The sequence below is a fragment of the Pinus tabuliformis genome, chromosome 3_2 (genome assembly GCF_031772625.1).
Source record: "Pinus tabuliformis cultivar Carrire ecotype Pingquan chromosome 3_2, CPIR1, whole genome shotgun sequence".
Classification (NCBI taxonomy): Eukaryota; Viridiplantae; Streptophyta; class Pinopsida; order Pinales; family Pinaceae; genus Pinus; species Pinus tabuliformis.
In genome coordinates, this window is record NC_142302.1 from 134500265 (window position 1) to 134520506 (window position 20242).

The 20242-nt window shown below is 36.8% G+C and overlaps 1 non-coding gene across 1 annotated transcript; it reads left to right on the top strand.

Moving 5' to 3' along the window:
* The first annotated feature begins 19780 nt into the window (after positions 1-19780).
* On the top strand, positions 19781-19852 carry TRNAC-GCA (transfer RNA cysteine (anticodon GCA)). The gene has a single exon. It is a non-coding gene; the product is annotated as a tRNA-Cys (tRNA).
* Positions 19853-20242: the final 390 nt, after the last annotated feature.

A 20242-nucleotide genomic window follows, 5' to 3' on the forward strand; every position in this document is an offset into this window, starting at 1 on the left:
TCTGCTTCGGTAGAACATTTACATCTGATACCAAATCCAGAATGACTTGATCCATCTCATATTCTCTGATCTGTGCGGTAAGTCTCATTTCTCATCTCGTTTTTGTTTTATGTTTTTCGATATTCTAGACTACACACGGTTCTCCTGGCATGGTCCCAGCGCATATGTTAATGAGTTCATGTAACCCTTTTACAGCCTTACTGTCACTCTGTAACTTCATACGTGTTTCAAGGAAAGTTGTCAGCATGGATGGGTCCATTTCCAGCTCTAGTTTATCTTTGATTCCTGAAGTGGAGGCATCAGTGAAGCTCTTCTTAGTTTCCATGAAGGTTTCCCGAGCGTGCTACAAATCAAACTCTGCTTCCTTCGTTGGAGCTTTACAAACCTAAGTACTATCTTCTGGTTGTTTGCCTTTGTCATCTCCCGTCACAATTCCACTTTGGAGCACAATGTTTACATTCGGGTCTTCCTCGCGCGGCTCAGATCTCATCATCTGTAGGTTTTGAGTTGGGGGAGGTGGTAGCACTCCCTTGTCACGTATCCTAGCTATCAGCGTAGGACAATCTTCTGTCTCATTATCGAATAGTGTGCAATACTTGCATGACGAGCGTGTTGGATTGGTGCAATCACGGGCATAGTGTCCTGGCCCTACGTAATTGTAGCAAATCAACTATCTGCGACCTCTACAAGGTCCTCCTCCACCTCGGCCTCACCCGCGCCCCTGAAATCCTATTCGCGCCATTTCTGCATTTTGGTCAAGGGACCATGTTTTGGCTTGAACCCTGTAGGTGGGGGTTCTATCCATCATCAACTCATAACTTCTGCAGGTACGCTCGTCATGTCCCACCAACCTGCAAAAGTTGTAAAACAACTATTGCAAATTTTGCGTATACTTCTGTAACAAGTGATAATTGTCCGTGGCATGTTTTCCAGCTATTTGACAGATCACGCACCATAAAGCAGGCGCCGCACTAGGTCATGCTTGAGCTTCTGGCCTTAAAGGCATCGGTCCTCCTCCTGCGAGGTAATTTGTAAAAACCAAGCAGTGGTCTTTGTCATGACCCTGGCTCTTGCATTTTACGCACCACACTTCTTCGTGCACTTCTGGTCGACCCATTCTATCTTGTTTCAGACTCTGCATCTCAAGGCACATATTCTTCAGCTGCACATGGATCTGTTGAAATCCTAGGTTAGGATCCTACATCAGGGTTTCATGTAACCTCATAGCAATCTCTAAGGCCTCTGCCTGAGTCATTATCTTCTGTTGTGATATCACACTTCTTAAATGTGGTAGTAGCGAAGCTACAAACCACTCGCGATTTTGTCCATCTGTCATATTCATATTTGCTTCATGAATCGTACATTTCAACCTCTGATCTAGTTCCCAAGGAGTCTCGCTTGGTAGCATCATGATCTCTTTAAATCCCATGATCAACTGCGCTTCAGATTTAGGCCTGCTAAATTCTTTATTTAGCACTGTTTGGATATCCGCGACTCTCACATTTGGGTTATCATTGGAGTACTTAATATACCAGGTCAGCGCGTGATCCTACAGGGCACTAACTAGCATCGCTTTCTTTATATGGTCATCTGTAACACCTTGTGCTTCCCATACAACCCTTACAATGAACCAAAATTGGTTTGGATCCTCATTTCCCAAACCTTTGAACACAAGCAACTTCATTGTGCTTGCCATATTGAATCACGGTGGTGGTGGAGTTGGTACGGGTGAAGATGGAGGTGATGGCAGTGAAGCCAGTGGTGGTGTGGGTGGAGGTGGTATTCGCGAAATTCTTTGTCTTATCAGATGAATAGCACTTCGCGGAGAGACCTTCGTGAGCTCTTCCTCGTCCCCTCACGAAGGTGAAATCAAGGGGCTATTTTCTGGTCCCTTATTTCCTTCATTCCTGTAAACCTTTCCGCTTCACATAGCCCTAAACATCAAGGTAACTGCATAACCCACTTTTCACACAACATCATTTTAATCCAAGTATTTAAAGACTTTACGTACTTACCTTGCAGTCCTTTGAGAAAGTTTCGTTCTACCTCGTTGTAGCTTACTAAGGTGTCAACTGCGAACTCAATAACGAATCCTTTTATAATATGATCGAGCCAATGATTGACGACACGTACGATCTTATCCTTCGATGCTTCCAACCTTCGCACTAGCTCTGGGGTCCACACAATAGGACCGTCAAGTTTCCACCTTCCTTGGCTATCTGCTAGCTTCGTAATCCACTCGTATAGCTCAGTAGGGAAGGACGTGAAAAATATTTTGTGGATCTCTGTATACAGGTATTTGTCTAGCCACTCTTCTTTTGATAGTCACGGGTTTCTGTTCTCCTGCACCGCAAACTCATGAATTCTTCTATCCAACCAACCTTCAATTTCTTTCTTAGTTGGATTCCAATGATACGACATCACACATCTCTCATGCAGATTCTAGTCTCGGAAACGGAACCATTTATTGGCTTATGGGGGCCTAACCCAAGTTCAAAGTTATTTAACCAAACAAACCCCTACACTACTGTCCCTTTCAGCATCAGCCCACGGAGCGCAGACTGAAGTCTCACCCGAAGCAGTATGGGGGGATGCTGGAACCAAGTTTCCACACCTTTGAGATGGATGTGATGTCAATTTAGTCCAACTAAACATACCTTCGTGCAGGTCACTTCGCGCAATGTTCTACCCTTCAATACCTTCATGATTTCTTATAATTGACTTTCGTGCAGCCCTAACTAGGGGTTGAAGTCCTTTCACGCTGCGAACTGCGATATCTCCTAAAATACGCCAAGTATCTTACTTATCTTATTAACAGGTCTTGATTATCTTTGCGTAAACAGATATGCTATCTTACTTTCACTTAGCGAATACAATTTTACACATTCATGCATCATTTAAGCATTAAAAGTGAAATTCATACCCAATATAACATATGCATAAAACATGAAATAAAGACGCATAATTGATAGAAACTTCTCTTTATTAATACTTCCACTATTTACAGACTCGACTCACCCTGCGCACTTAGCTGCAGGGGTCCGTGCACTCAGCTGCAGACTACTAGGCCTCTGTGCACTCAGCTGCAGAGCCTCTTCCTATGCTACGACCCAAAACTAGACTTTACACTTCAAAACTATCTCGCATACATCATTCTTCCTTAGACATTCTGTGATTGATGCCTTAACTACTTAGAGCTTCGCTCTATTTATACAATCCCATGGTCCGCGGACCATGGGTAGATCTTCTATAGCTGACATTATATTATCAAAATAAGGGTGGACAACCCTATGACTCTTTAACAAACTATGCGCTCTGCGCCCACAAAATGTGGAGTCTTTACATTGGAATTACAAAATTGACCAAAATCTGGGCTCTAAGCCCCAAAACTTCCCTTGGGGGATCCCATGCCCAACATCTTACACCAATTTAGAGGTGTTAAAAAAAATACATATTAGACTTTTCTTTATTAATGAGCATTCTTAAGGCATCATATAATTCCCCCAGAATTTTGTCTGTAATGGTAGCTTCCTACACCAAGGGTTCTCAGTATATAATATTTTCAACAGCGAATTGTTAATGGGCCATTGATAGCTTTGTACCAGGGATTCATAATCCTTTGATCTGGTCAGACAAGGACGTCGCTTGGATTATCTGACCCAATGCTTCGACAACAATTATAAATAAGGGGGATATAGGGTTCCCTTGCTTTAGTCCCTAAGATGATCTAAAAGTGGTGGTCAAGGCTCCATTGAGAAGGATTGAGTAGAAGGGGGTAGAAATCATAAATTTAATACAATGGATCCAGTCCTTTGCAAATCTGAACACCCTCAACATGGCACAGAGATATTTCCAATTTGGCATGTCATAAGCTTTTGAAAGATCTAGCTTGACCATCATAACTGACTGGTTGTTGCTCTTCAATGAGTGAATGACTTCATGCGCCGATACTATCCCATCTAGTATTTGGCGTCCTTTTACAAATTATGATTTCTCCGAGATAATAATAAGATGAAAAATTGGTTTGAGCCTGCGAACTAGAATCAAGGATAGAATTTTATAGATCACATTACATAAAGAAATAGGGTTGAACTCATTGGGGTTGGAGGCGACATATATTCTTAGGAATCAGTGTAAGGAATGTGTCATTCAGCTTGGACCAGATCATCTTCGTACTTTTTGAATCCTCCACTAGATCTATGATTTCGTTACCCAGAAAGGGACAGCAGGCCTTGAAGAATTTAGACGTGAAACCATTAGGACCCGAAGAATTATTCATGGGAAATGCTTTCACCACCTTCTCGACCTCCTCATACATGATGCATCACATCAATGCCTCATTTTGGTCAATTGCAACTAGTCGTGGGATGTATCTGATAACCCTCTTGATTTTTTGTGCATGATCTTGGTCCTCCTCTAAAAGAATATTTGAGAAGTGAGATATCAGTTCTCGTTCCATGACCTAGTAATTGTCCAATCTTGATCCCATAGTGGAAGGAATTTGAGATCCTTTCTCCTTCCCTCGGCCACTGGACTTAGGATTTATGTATCCATAGTGTCTCCTCTTGCTTTTGACATTCTTCAAGTTGCATTACAATTTGACCCTCTTCATTAGCAAGGTACTCGATCCTTCCTTCTTGGATGATTTGAGTTTGGATTTTCTCCATTCTCACCTCTAACTTCCTTTTCTCTTTAAATATGTCCCCAAACTCCTCTCTATTCTAGATTTTGGTTTTGTTCTTGAGGGCCTTTAATTTCCTTTGGAAGTTTTACATCCTGGTTCCCTCTTGGACGTTGATATCCTGCCACCATTCTTGGAGATTCTCCACGAATCCTGGGTGTTGTAGCGAAAATATTTCAAAATGGAACGACCAATTTTTGGGGGCTATCTTCATATCTATGTTTATGCTCATCGGCCAATGATCTGACCTGACTGATGGCACTATGGTGGCCTCTAGGACCAAGTGTTCTAACACAAGGACCTCTGAGATTAAAAATTTGTCCAGATGACTTTCCACTTGGTGTCTGGTCCCTCTGCAATTATTCCACATATGGATCCCATTGTTCATCTCAATGCCAATCAGTTTCAAACGATCAATAGTCTCATTAAAGGATGTGACGTTGGATTCTAGCTTGTGGATCCCTCCCCGTTTTTCCTTCAAATTTTGGATCAAGTTGAAGTCCCCCTATTATCCAAGCCTCATCTGAAAAAGAGTCTTTTAGTGTATGCAGTTCCTAAATGAATGTTTATTTGTCTTGTGGGATTGTTGGGCCATAAACAATAGTCAGAGTATACCATGCAACAGATCCAATAGGTTGGAATCTACCCGAGAGGGTACCTTGAGTGCTCACCCATTCATCAAAGACAAAGCACTAGGGGTCCCATATTATTGTGATTCCACCCGCTTAACCTTTTTCATCCAATTCCATAGCCATTCTCTCTTTACAACATAATTCTATGGCATCAGAAAACTTTCTTTCCACCATCCTTTTTTCCTAGAGTAATACTATATCAAGTTTCATTTTCCTTATTTTAAGTTTCAAGGATCAAAGCTTACCTTTGCAATTCAAGCCCTGAATTTTCTAGTAGATTAGCTTCATTGGGATAAATGGGGTGTGTGAGGGAAATAGTTTGTTAGCGAACCCATTTTCCCCGAGTTTAATAACAACTCTCCTACTTCCGTGATGGCATCCTTTGTTGATTTTCACCCCTTCTTCCCTTTCTCCATTGACTGTAGCTCCATCGAAGGGAGGGATAGGGACCCTCCTTCCTTAACAAGGGTCTGAGACCTTGAGTCTCCTTTTGGTCTTGGAAGTTTGGCACACCATTGGCCGAAGAGATTCCAAAAATAAGATAACTGACTGGTGGGAATATCTTTCACCTCAATTCTACTCCAACTACGGAAGAATTCCAACATTGAACGTCCGTCTGATCCCAAGCGATTATGCTTCTCTTACACTTCTAACTCCCTTCTTGTTTGAATACGAATCTCCTTCAACTTAAGGTCTTCTTCTGGGTCTTCCAACATTTTCCTTTTTGGCATTTGTTTACTTACTTGAGTTGGGTTATCCTTTTCAACCTCCATGATTTGCATGGCTGATTGAGTTGGTTCTTGTTATCACTTAAGAATTCTAATGTCAAAATTTCCCTTACTAGCTTGATGACAAAGGTCGATGCTAGTCTAAGTTTATTTTTTGTTTTTACTTAGAGTCTAAGTCTTAGGGGGTCTTGAGTCAAGTATGCATTCTCCTTCATCACTAGTCATTCTCATTCATCACTGGTCTCATAGCTATGTGTTAGTTTGGTTTAAAAACTACGATGTACCACAAAGTGTTGTAGGTGATTTCATAGCGCATGTAACCATTCTGAAGTGTTTTCACAACGCACTAATCCTTTTTAGCAGTTTCGCAGCGCAAAAGTCTATTAGGTGGTTTCACAGCGCAAAAGTCCTTTAGGTGATTTCGCAGCGCATAATTCAAAATTTACACTGACCGTGCTGCGAAATCGGAGATTCATGCATTCCGCAGTGAATCTTTCCCAACTGTCAAATCTGTCACGTTAATCTATGGCTGCGTCATTCATTGTCAGTTTATGCACTCCACAGATCATGTCCAACCGCTTATCTCCATTATTGCAACCACTAGGTACGTTGGTACACACGGAATACAAGTTCCAAGAAAGGCCAGGTATGCACAGTCTTAATGATGATTGTATGTCTTGCATGAGAAACAAGTCTACAAGATTTCAATTTGAAAACATTGTCATCAAGCGAGGCAGCTATCAAGCGAGGCAGCCATTCAAGTGAGGCAGAGATTGGAGTTTGAGCAGCGCTAGCATTTCCAACCTCCATTACACTGAATCTTCATGGAGGGATCAGTAGAAAGGAAAGATCACAGGTCAGGCAAATGTTTAAGAAACGAGCCTGAAGGTTTAGACATAACCTTGAAGAACAGAGAAGTCGAGCAGGCATTTAAACAAGCTGGGTGTTGGAATTTTTGCAAGAAGCTCTAGGGAGGTCATGCACAAGTTACTAAGGAATTTTCCCTGAATTTCACAGGACTGAACTCAAAGGTTGGTATGCTGGAACTGCAGGTCTCACCAGACATGATATCCACAGTTACAGAGATTCCAAGAGGGCAAGAAAATTGGTTCAAGAATTTCAAATTTTACATGAACCCATGCAAAGAATTTCTAAAGCAGGAGTTCATTAACTTAGATTTGAGCAAGTCTGTGCCTAGAAGTTATGTCAAAGAATCATATGCCCATTTGCTTACCTGTATACAGAAGTACCTGACCTGTGAAGGGAGATATAACAAAGTGTATTCACCATTTTAAACTTTTGTTACATTTCACAGGGAAAACATCTATTGATCTACCTTTTTACTTATTCCGTAGCTTAAGTAAAATGTGTGACAAGGTGCAACTAAGAAAAGAAGCCCGTGAGACTTCATTGTTCCACCATGGCTTGGTTAAGTTGATTGTTATGCATGAACTCCAGAGGGTAGGCAGAGACTGGGACACATTCATATTCATGTCTGGTTTCAAGAGCAAGACCGGTCTCAGCCCTCAAGCTGCAAAAGAACCTTCAACAATAACCAGTCCTCAAGCAGAAACAAGAGCCAAGAGGTTTTCAAAGTTAAAGGCAAGGAAACAAGTAAGAGAATCTACCAGGCCATTGACTATTCAAGATACACCCCAGCAGTCAAATAAAGAGAAAACTCAGGTCAAAGAAACTGCACATGAATCAAGCACAGGTGGAGGAGTTCAAAGAAGAAGGACTAGGAGCCAGGTGGCTAAAGAAAAAGGTAAGTCAATGAGTATTGAAGAAAGCCCTGTTTCAAAGGGAGACTTAAATGATTTATTTCAAGCAATTGACATAGAAGAGTCCCCACTAGTTCAAGCTGAGTTGATACAGTCAGGAAAAGAGGAGGCTAAGAGGTTCAAAGCCTCAAAGAAACTCAAGTTCAATGATCAAGTTGATCAATTTGTTTTTAAGCCCAGGAGACACATAACGAGGAAGTTCAAACAAGTACAGGAGGTGCCGCCAAGAGCAGATGAAACAGGAGAGGTGACACGACCTCATGAAAGAAAGGATAAAGGCAAAACAGTTGCCACTCAAGAAGAAGGTAGTGTGGAAGACTTGAAAAGGAGATTGGAATCTGCCAACTTTGAAATTGCTAGATTGAAGAAAGCTGCCAGGAAATTTGCAGTTAAGGAGGCTTATTTCAACCAAATGCAAGCTCGGTGGGAAGACCAAACATTTCAAATTCCCGAGGTGGTTGATTTTAGTGTTCAATTCCGTAGCTGGACTACTCCTGCAATAAAGGAAGCTCAATTTATAAGAAAGGTCAATACAAACCTCAGATCTGGAATCAAGGTCATGAAGAAACAAATTGAAGACTTCAAAATACAGTTAAGCCAGCTGAAGGAATCTCCTTAAAGAAATCCCACTTCAAGTAAGGCTATGTTTCAAATTTTGATGATTTTTCTTGGTATAATATTTCTTGAAGAATCCTACATTTCCATTCAGTTTTGGAAGGTCTTGGAACAGTTGAAAGAATGTTTAAACAGCAAAGTGCTCAAATAGCAAAGTTTTGGGTTGAAACTATGATTTTTGAAACAACTCAGCAGTTTTGTAGCGCGCTACGAAACTGCTGAAGGTGATGACTAGAGCTCAGCAGTTTCGTAGCGCGCTACGAAACTGCTGAAGCTAAACAATCTAATATCAATCAACCGGTTTTGAAATATAAGCGGGAATTTTGAAAGGGGAATATATACAAGGCATCATCTGAAGCTATCAACATTCAACCAGGTCAAGATAGGTGGAGAAAATATGGATTCGAATCCAACTTTAAATTTTTTGTCATAAAGTGAGCACATTTACCACAGTTCAAGATATGTCAAAACAGCTTGGAAGAGTTTTTGCCTTTACACATAAAAGAGGTGGACAGCACATCAATGATGTGGCCATTTGTTACATTTTGGATAATCAAAGATAAAGGACATGCTTCTTTGGATTCAAAAATTTTGAGGCAAACTAAAGACCGATGAGCAAGGGTAGTTTCCTATGTTTCAGGGCAATGGAGAAAATGTGACATTGAAGACCAGCATGGAGTTTTGAACATTCATCACAGCCAAACTAAAAAGGGACCAGATGTCAAAGAACGAGAATGTTTGTAATCAAGGCTATTATTAACATAATAAGGACTTAGACTCCTACTTGATTTAAATCTCTAGAAAGTCTAGTTACAGTTTGTTATATTTAATAGGCAGTTAAAAGTTGAACAAGTGTCATTAGAAATAGATTTTGAGTTCCCCTCAAGTTTGAGGAGGAATCTCAGTCAGGTAGAAGAACTTTATAAATAGGAGAAAGGGAAATGTAATCAGGGTTGGAAGTTTATGTAAAAAAGCTCTGTTGTTAAGCTTATGTAAAGACTCTGTTTCTTTTGGTAATACAGTATTGGCTTCTGCTGCTCAAGAATCATAGAGATTTCAATGTATGAATTCCTCTTGTTGTCTTTTCGTGTTGTATACAGTATTATGAGTCTTTGATTACTTAGAAATCACTTGCAGTGTTCTAATTTCCTTCATATACTCATAGACTGTCCTTTTGTGTTTGTTGTACTCTATCTATATTGAAATATGAATGCCTTGATTTTATTGCAAAGCCAATTCATTGTTAATGCTAAATGACATATGACTCCATGAGCCCAATGGATGCTTGTTAATTTAGATTTTACCAGCCTCATTCCTATTTGTTTCATAAAGAGTTAGCCATCTCAATCATAATCACAAACCTTAAATCCTTTGAGAGAGCCCTCTCAGGCTAAGGAGGCTAAGCCTTAGCTAAAAGATTGGTCTGAAACAGTTACTTGAAGTCTTCCTGGTCTGCAGCCTTCCAGGCCCTGATTTTGAGATAACAATTTCTATACCAGTTTTCCTTTAGTTTCCAAGTTTCATAGAATCACAAATGGGTTCTCCTCCTTATCTTGTGGGGGATCATTGTTTCCTTGTGGGGGAGAAACCTTTTCTAGTGCTTGTTGGTTCGGCCGAGTACTGGCTCCCAATTGTTGAGGACATTGTTACTTATTTTTCCTTCCACCCACCATCTAGAAGCCATATTCATCCTACTTGGAGGATGAAAATGATTCTTCTATTTTGTGAGGGGGCAGTCTCGAAATAGGTGGCCATATTCATGGCACCTCCTGCATTTGAATGGTACATGTTCATAGTCAAGCGGTTTTGACCAGATCATATCATGGTACTCTAGGTCTATTAATTCTAGTAGGGGCTGAGAGATGTTCATGTATACACAGATGTAAGCATAGAAAGCATGCCTTCAGTGTTTTGTGATTTCTGAGTTTTTTATGAAATCTCCAATGGAGTTCCCAATTCCTTTTAGGATATCTGACTCCCAAAAATCCTCTGGGAGGGAGAATAATCTCACCCAAATCAGGGTTTCTAAACATTTCTCTTTCTTAGGATTGTATCACTCTTCCCAATTCCTTATGAATAACCCGAAATCACCTATGGAGTATGGGCCATTATCAAACACCCATTTATGGTCATTTAGATATGCAAAGACCACCCTGAAGAATCCTTCATCCCTTAGATGCAGCTCCATCGATCCATTTGGGTTCCATTTAGTTTAGATCCATTGGACGATATCATGTTCTCTAGGCCATATGCCCATAAATTTGCAGATCAGGGCATGGTCTTTCATGAATTGACACAATTGCTCTAGACAATTGTTAGGGATAATGAACTTGGGTTTTTTTATAGCTTTCTGGAGGAAGTGACTTTGATTGTTTGCCTTCCACTGCACTCCCATGGCTGGGGATTCCACTACACCTGCATTATTGCCTCCAAATTTGAATTGTTGGGGAACTGTGACCTTTGGTCCTTCTATTGCATCCCAAAAGGAGGAGGGGTCTGCCCTTCCCGACGGGGGGCCACTCATGACCTTACCACTCAGCCCACAGTTCAAATATCTCTAATACTGCACTCAATGATTATTTGATCCGCCTGCCTTGGCAGTAACATCAGGGGTTGCATCACACAACTTGCAGAAATCAAGACCTGAAAACCCTAGCAGAGAATAAGTTTTGTTCCCTTATTGTCTCAATTACTTAAGTTCTGTGGTTTTTTCTTGAAAGGGTTTCCACATACTCTTCCACATAATCACATGTTATTATATATATGATATAATATTATATTAGATATTGTAAATGATAACATGAGTATTATGATATTAAAAATAATATGATAATAAGAATGAAAATGAAAAAAAATAGGAATAAAAAAAGGGTAGTAATATGATGTGTTTCAATTAAACACTCTTGAAAAGAATAAATTCAAAATAAAATAGTTTTTAATGGTTGAATGAAGTGTAATGTTTTGCAAAAATAACAATAAAGGATATTAACATTCTATAAACACTTTGAAAGCATAAATGAAAGATAAAATTGCTTTTAATGATATCTCAATTATTTATTGTTGTGTAAATGACAATAAGAAACATTGGCATTCTATAAATATTTTTAAAAGTATAAATGAAAAATATACTTTAGTTTTTAATAATTATGAATGAAGTGCAATCCTTAGTTTTTCTATAAAAATGTCTTTTTTGTGTTTTTTTATTTTATTTAAATAAATTTCTATAATTATAGATATTTTTATGCAATTTAAGCTTAAGTTCAAAAGAAACTATCCATATTAAGAGTAGATAGATTGTTGTTGGAAATATGAAGTTTTTTGTTATTGTTGTAAATATAAGTACTTTGTATTTCATATAATAATAAAAAAAGATTAATACATGATAGAAATAGGCATGTTCATAACCATATAGATCCCTTTATCAAATAAACAACATAACTCAAATAACACAACTAGCTATTACAATGACCTTCGAGCACTGGATAAAAAAATCCATGAGTCTAGGCAAGCTAAAACCATCACAGTTTTGCACACTAGAGAAAACATATACCACCGAGAATTACAAGGATACAGAGTTATCGAGAAACCCACAGTAACTTCACATTATATCTCCATATGCAAATAAGACCAACAATGTACAACACCAAATGAAACCAAAGGCATCAACTTCATCAAATAAGCATGAAGAATCAATGTTCCATAGCTTGAGCTACAACACTAATATATAGCTATGTCCACTAAATTAAGGTATTCCATAATGCTCCTTCATACGAATAGAAGACGTTTCAACTTAAAGTAAAACCATTTCATCTAGAGATAAGACAAAACCACCAACATATTAGAAAACCATTGAAATTCCACACACCTAAAAACCACCAGTATATCAAAAACCAACTATAACCCCCATGACCCACAATTCTTGGAAGAGAATACAATGAACTAATACCCCAGGAAGCCACCCAAAATAAACCATACTAGAGACACTATCAATAATGAAGGACAAAATTACTGGATAACACCATTCTAGTCATGATATGAAGAAATCGGAGGAGTCTGAACATTATCAGCTGGAGGATCAATGACATCTACAGAGGCTAAATCACTCACAAAGAAACTTTCCGCCCACACTAAACGAGATTTGATATTTTCCAGACATAACCTCTGGTTGCGAACATACATTTAATTTCTCTAATGGAGAGAAAACATTATAATTTTCCACTTGTTTGCCCTTGAAGATGAGATGTAGCAAAGTCGTCATTGGCTAATTTAACACCAAAGAACTCATGAAATGCAACCTTCTTTTCTTGAATCTACCAAGAGTTGGGATCCATTTAACATCCCCCCCCCCCCCCACCACAACCAATTCAGAGTCAAAATAATAAGGACGATCCCCTACCTCCTTAATTTTCTGAACCAAATTCTCCTTCCTCACTTCTAGAGGAAAAACATCAAAAGAAATAGCCACATAATCAAAAAAAAAAGATAAACCGTTTGTGCCCAATGTTTCCTCCACCACCTCTCTGACTATTCATCCTATGTCTTGTAGGCATGAGCGTTGTTGTGAATAAACACTAGGGAAAACGACTCGTGAAGCCTATACTTATAAAATAGGATGAAGAACGATGAGGAAGACCCTAAATTTTGGACTTGAAAACAATTAAGTTGTCACCAAAATACCACACCACTGACCCAAAACCCAAAAGATTATCAAGTTTGCCACAATTCATTTTCATGATCCAGCGGAAAGACCTTGGACAATATTTTCTACCCAAACTAGACTCGAAGAAATTATAATGATACCTAGACCCCTAAAACGTCCCAATAAATAGGGACAGCCACACGCCTCGAACCAATTGCAATTGACTCAGGAAATTAAAATCACAAGCTACAAGCATGAACACTACCAATTCTAGAGACCAATAACATGCTGCCCAAAGTACCACAATTATCCTCAACAAACGAGTATATATCTCCAAAATCTCATTTGAACAAAGAAACTGATAACATTTCCCCAAACGCCCAAACACAACTAGAATGCATAGAGCAAATGAACAAAATATATGCCCTAAGAATATCAAATTGAGGTGTAAGCCTGTGACAAACAAACTAAAACTCACTAGAAAAAAATGAAGCTCAATGTATACTAGAGGGGGTATGAGTCACAAAAGACACTACCTAACATGAAATTACCATGCCAAACGCCCAAGCACAACAATGAAAAGAAAATGTGAACCACCTATATGCTCTAAAAACAACAAAGGAAGGTATAAACTTGTGACAATTGAACTGAAGCTTACCACAACAAAGTGAGGCCTAGTGCCTATCAGAAGAAATATGAGCCAAAGAAGTCACCACCAAATGCAAAATGCCAATAATAAGAACCTTGTAATGGAGGCCGCGGAACTATCCTTACCTCCTCCCATAATATGCTTGAACCTTCATCCTTCCATCTCCATAAACTGGCTTTTAAAATTACAAGGAAACACACACGCTACTGCTCAACCCTTAACTACCTTTCGCCATGCCCACCTATGGATGATCCAAGTGTACTAATGGTACCTTCTCCGATGCAACCGTAGCAACCATATTAACACGCCCATCGGGGTGAAATACTGAGATTTATTAAAATAACTATAGATTACAAATGATTTGATAATGTTCATGAAATTACTAGTATTACACATAGATGTTTAGCCATGATATTATAAATTTTGTAGAAGAACATAATTACATTACCATGTGGTTTAGATATATTTAGATTGTATAGAAATACAATATTTCAATAGAACTTTTTCTTTATTGAATGATGAAAAATTCATATGTATGAAGAGTCACAAATAATGCATAAATAGTTTGTATAATAAGCATTTATTGGGAGAATACTAAATATTTACCAAAAACTATTGGAAAATGTATATATCGACATTGGATGTAGATATCCACAATCAAAGGCATTGTTTAAAGAGGAAGTTCAATACCATTTAGAAGGAAAGAGTGAGGACAATATCTTTAAACTACCATTGAGTGGATATTTGATCATTCATATGTAAAAAAAATAAATTGAATGGTCTAGGATTTGTCCAAGGATGATGAATAAAATATAAATATTCAAAACCACTATGATGTTGATGATGAGAAAGAGTTAAAATTTCATTTTTAGTTTAATAATATTTATAATCAAAGAAACATATACCTATATTAATATTACTATATTGCATAATTTTATCTCAATACTTTCCATATTAATTAATATGAATGATAATGATTGTGTTGTTTATGAAGTTAGTTATTAAATGATTGTTTCATAAACCAGTAATTGTATAAGTAAAGAATTATGAATTCTAGGCCTACTTCCTAAGACACCATTACAACACTAAGGCACAAGTGAGTATAGCTCAAAATACAATAGATAACATAGAACCAATCTATATAACGCAAAAAGTATACATGTCTCTTTAAAATGAGAAAGATATAGTGAAATTCGATCATCTTTGATATACCTAAATTGAAAAAAATACAATTTTAATAATTGTAATATAATAAAATTGTCACTATATACAATAATTAAGCCATATTGATATTATAAATCCAAATCTATATGTGCGTGTACATGAGGAAAAAAATACTTATATTTCATTATAGAAATATCATTAAAACTTCAAAAAAAAAACCCACTATTCCCAACCAACATGAACAAAGACCTATTCTAAAATTGAAAATAAACCCAAGAAAACACTTACCCATTACCTAAAATCATTGCAAAAATATATCATTAGAAAAATCACACATCATTTTATTATTATACAATAAATTTAAAAAAAATACCTTCTATATCACAGGATCATCAAAGTAATCATCAGACTGGAATTGGAACAAATAAAACACCAACCTTTACATAAAATCATTATAACAAAAAAAAAAAAACTATAAATATATTTTAGGGCCTATTTATGTGTTATTCATATAAAATATATAAATAATAACAATAATATAAGATCTATTATAAGAATATTGAAACTATATTAGATAATAATTGCTTATTGCTGCTATATCTTTTATGAGTAAAAGAGATTTATATAGTTAAAATGATACGATGATTTCATTAACACTTTCTACAATTTCCATTTTAATAATTGCTTATTGCTGCTATATCTTTTATGAGTAAAAGAGATTTATATAGTTAAAATGATACGATGATTTCATTAACACTTTCTACAATTTCCATTTTAAAAAACAATAATTAATGAAGAGCTTATAAGGGAAACTCTAATTATAGAAATTCAATACCCCGTATTTATGTATGAAAAGATTGTGTGTCGTTATTATATGATTTATGAAATAATAGTAATGACAATATGGAATTCAGCCCAAAGTATAAAATAATTTATGTTAATATTATGAAATATTGTAATTAATGGTATCTACCATTATAATGCTAAATAAGGTTTTTATGGACTTGTAAGGAAAAGTAGTGACGTGTCAATAAATTAAATATATTATTATAAAAAATTATTATGAATGCATGAATGACAAGTATGTCGTGGGTGTTTTTTGTAAATTGTGTAAATTATTTTGAAATGTCTCAATTTCAGGTATTTAACTCATCATCAAAGACAAAGAAAGTTGAATAAATGCGAGGAAGAAAAATATATAGATAAAAGAACGAGTCAGTCATTGGGAAATGTTATGATAAACAAAAAAAAATAATAATAAAATAATTGTAAGAAAGAAATTGATATAGTGTAATCATAATTAAAGAATGTAGGGTTTTGTGATTATAAAAATGTAATAAAAAATCTAAAAGACTAGCCTATACATTTAGAAAGGAAATGATGAACCCTGAATGCTATAATGAATATAAAGACTATAATTGAGGAAAATAAATTAAAAATATAAATCATGAAGGGGTAATTATTAATGTAAATTAGGGATTGAGATTTTTTTTTGAGGTAAATATAAATATTTATATATTATTTAAAAAAAAAAAAAGTAAAGATTAGATGAGCATGAAAGAATAAAAAGTGGACAAAGTAAAGATGATGAGAATAATTTTTCGAAGGAAGGAATAAAGATAAGATCAAATGTCAATAGTATAAGATAAAGATGAAGAATTATAAGTGATAAAATAATACAACTAAAAGAGAATTGGAAAGATAAAAGAAAAAGATGTTAACTTAAGTTTTTTGTGTGAGAAAGACAAGAAATTTTAGGTTAAGTAGGGTAAGGGGAGGACCTAGTCATCTTCTCCATTGAAGTTATCTTGTTGTTTTCCAATTTTGAGAGCTTCGTAGATGATGTGAGAGGTGTAATAGGGAGTTGTGGTTAAGATTTTGATTTGAAGAAGCATATCAAGTGTTTTGATTTAAAGACATGTTCAACAATGGCAAACTTAGATATGCAGTTATGGGTTTTGTCAGTTATGTGCTCCTTAATATAATCTTTAAAAGACCACCTAGCTCGATTGATGTGAGATTTCCCACAAGAAAAAGGAATTTGGTGAATCCTAGATCCCATCATGAGATCTAATTTATCTTTAGTAGATCAAAATAATTGAGTAAGAATTGTATAGGCTTTAAATAGGGTCTTTATATTCTTTTTGGCCAAGAATTTAGAGATGAGATCCATAGTATCTTGGATATAAGGAAGTGAGATAAAAATGCAAAAGTGGGATACAATAGAAGATTTAGTATTGGGATTCTTAGTCCTATGAAAAGCTCTGTGAATTTTGGAGATGGAGCAACAATTGGTGCTTTTGTTAAATCATTTTTTGTTAAGTTTGATATTTTTAAAAGTTGCAACAATGCAAAATGAATTTTAGAATATTTTAAATGTATAAATTAAAATTTAGTTAATAATTTATACCACTATTTTAAAAGTTATATATGTTATCTATGTGTTGATTTAGATTGTCTTATATTTAGATATTATTGGACTGAATGGGATACCTTTATATGTGTATCTTTATATGTATTCGATGAATTATGTATGGGGTTATGTATATAATGACCTTTGGGCCAATCAAAACTAGTATTTTTTTAGGCATCTTAGAAAGTTATGCATTATGAAGTAGTTGGTTTCAATTTTAAAAGTATAACCTTCCAAGTAAAATAATAAGGTATTATGCACATGCATAAGTACAAAATTGTAATGTAATTATTTATTTTTGAAATAACACATTACCTTTTTTCATATATATGAAAGTTAAATATATGGTTATTAAATTTGTTTGATATTTTTAATAATTAAGTGTTTAGATAGCTTCAAGCATTGGGAAGACAACATGCACAGTCGGAACCTGGAACGGACCATCACCTCCGCATGCTTCAGGTCTAGCTGGGCTTCGGCTCCATTTATTGCAGAAGTAATGGCGGGGGACAGTCGAGGAGAGGTGGTTGTAGTTAATTTCATGTATAGCCATGGACTCGGTTGGAAGCTTCATATGCATCGCTGGTCGGGCGAAGGTGGGTTATGGGATGTTGTTGGGTTACGCTCAGCTTCTGAGTCGCGCCCTCCGCCTGCTCCAAATTTGCTCTTTTCTCCACTCTCAGAGTACCTGTGCGCTCTCTCTGCTCCTTATCCCATCATGGTGCGACAACGTTTAATTAGCAGAAGGGGCGGCTCGAGGGGTGGTAGCTCTCGACAGCAAGTCCGGAGGCGAAGCACCTCGGGCTCTCCCTCTTCCTCTGCGGAAAATCCTCGCTATCCCAACACCAGAAGCGGACGAGGTAGAGCAGGCCTTCGCTCAGCTCCATTTCCTCTGCCCCAGCACCACTCCCCCCATACCACGCTCTTCCACTTCCGCAGCACTCTCAATCAACCAGTTATCACTGCAACCATCTCCATCTCCTTCTCCGAGGAAGCGGTTCAGAGCACCCAGATGCCTTGCCCTGGAGGCGATATGCTTAAAGCGGAGCCCAGTCAACACAAAGCCCAACAGAAGGAAAGAAGAGACAAGGCAATTGCGCATGGTGGACAACCCAAGCGGAAAGGGAAGGAGGCTATGCGGGAAAGGCATGAGGATTCAGAGCCTCAACGTGCCACGCCAGTCAGGGAGATGGGCAAGATGAACGAGGAGGACACGCAACAGGTTGAAGGAAGAGGAGAAGGCGAGCAATCTCAGCCAGACAACCGCGAAGATTGGAGCTGCCCGGTAGTGGAGGAACCTACCATAGAGGAGTTCATCAACCAAATTACCAATGCCAGGTGGCACTTCATCTAACGTTTGGTTCCACCTCTTTTTTGTCCACGTAGGCGCATCCAGGAGGATGAATTGTTGGTTTTATGTTGTTTTCTTAGCTCTTTTCAAAAAACTGAGGAAAATGTTCAATGATGTCCTATTTCTTTTTGTAATTCCCGCACTATCAGACTGGTTTCCCCTCTATTGGGGCAGTCTTAGAACTAGTTCTTCGGCAAGCTGAGATAGGTTGTTTTCATTTATAGCCAGAACCTCTCTATAAATATCTTTTTTTCCTCTTAATAGATTAACCTTACTTAGCAAAAAAAAAAATTAAGTGTTTAGGATATTTTATGATTAACATAAATTATGGAAAGAAAAAATTAAGAGAATTTGAAAAGTGGTGATTGGAATAGGATAAATGTTTTGAAATATAATAATTATGCATCTTATAGGGCTTTGCTATTTTTAGTGTGTGGTTAATTTGTTGTGTCAACTAAAATGAAACAAGTATTAATCAAGGATTTAATATTCACATTTTTGGATTCCAATTTTGAATTTTAGAATTTGATTTCACATTTTTACATTTTTCAACCCAATTTTACATTTTTCAAAACTAGTTTTAGAACACTCAAAACCAAAAATCACACAGTAATCCTAACATTACACTTTCAAAGCTTTATTTTAGCCATCTGGAATGGGGCTTAGATAAAACTAGTCCAAATTTAATTAAATAGTATTGATGAAAACATATTGCAGGCACAAGGCCCACCAAGGGTAAATCAACCCAGTCACAGTATATTAAGTAGTCTTCTGTTTCTCAAGTTCTAATATCTCAAATTTGAGGCAAACACATCCAGCAAACTTGATTTTGAAAAACGCGCCTACTAAATTAAGTAATGGAAGTAAAACAAAAATTTGGTACGAGACAGACAGGTATATATATATATATGAATGAGAACCCATTACTTTCGAGGATTGTGATGTCATATGACTAGCAGAGAGAAATGGTCGTAGGCTTCGTTTTCTTCAAACAAAATAAACTGTGATCTCTGTACAAAACACTTTCGACTATGCTGCTGCATTGCTCCCTTGAAACGTCGGCGGCGCTGCTGAGGTTAGTGTTTGATATTACATTCAAAAAACAATAATAATCTTTTGAAAGGTTTGGGCCTATAGCTCAGTGGTAGAGCATTTGACTGCAGATCAAGAGGTCACCGGTTCGAATCCGGTTGGGCCCTTTTCGAAGATGCGGTGGTGAAATAACTTTTTATCCAACCTGGTTGGGCCATTTTGAGTCCGTGGTCAAATAGTTTAAAAGCCGCTGTCAGTGGCAAACTTCTATATTCAAGTTAACATTTGTCAGTGGTCACATTATATATTCATTTTATATTATTGTGTAAGTTAATATTTTTTTAATCACGTGATTAATCTGAAAGATATTTATCTACAATATGGATCTTAAAAATCTCAATTTAAATGGTAAAATTATTTATTCATCACAAATTCATAACACTGTAGAAGTTAATATTTTTTAATCAAATTTTTATAGTTTAATATAATAGTAAAATTATCTATTTAAAATATGTTAATGAGAAGTTAAAATTCATTTAAGTGATAAAATTAAAATT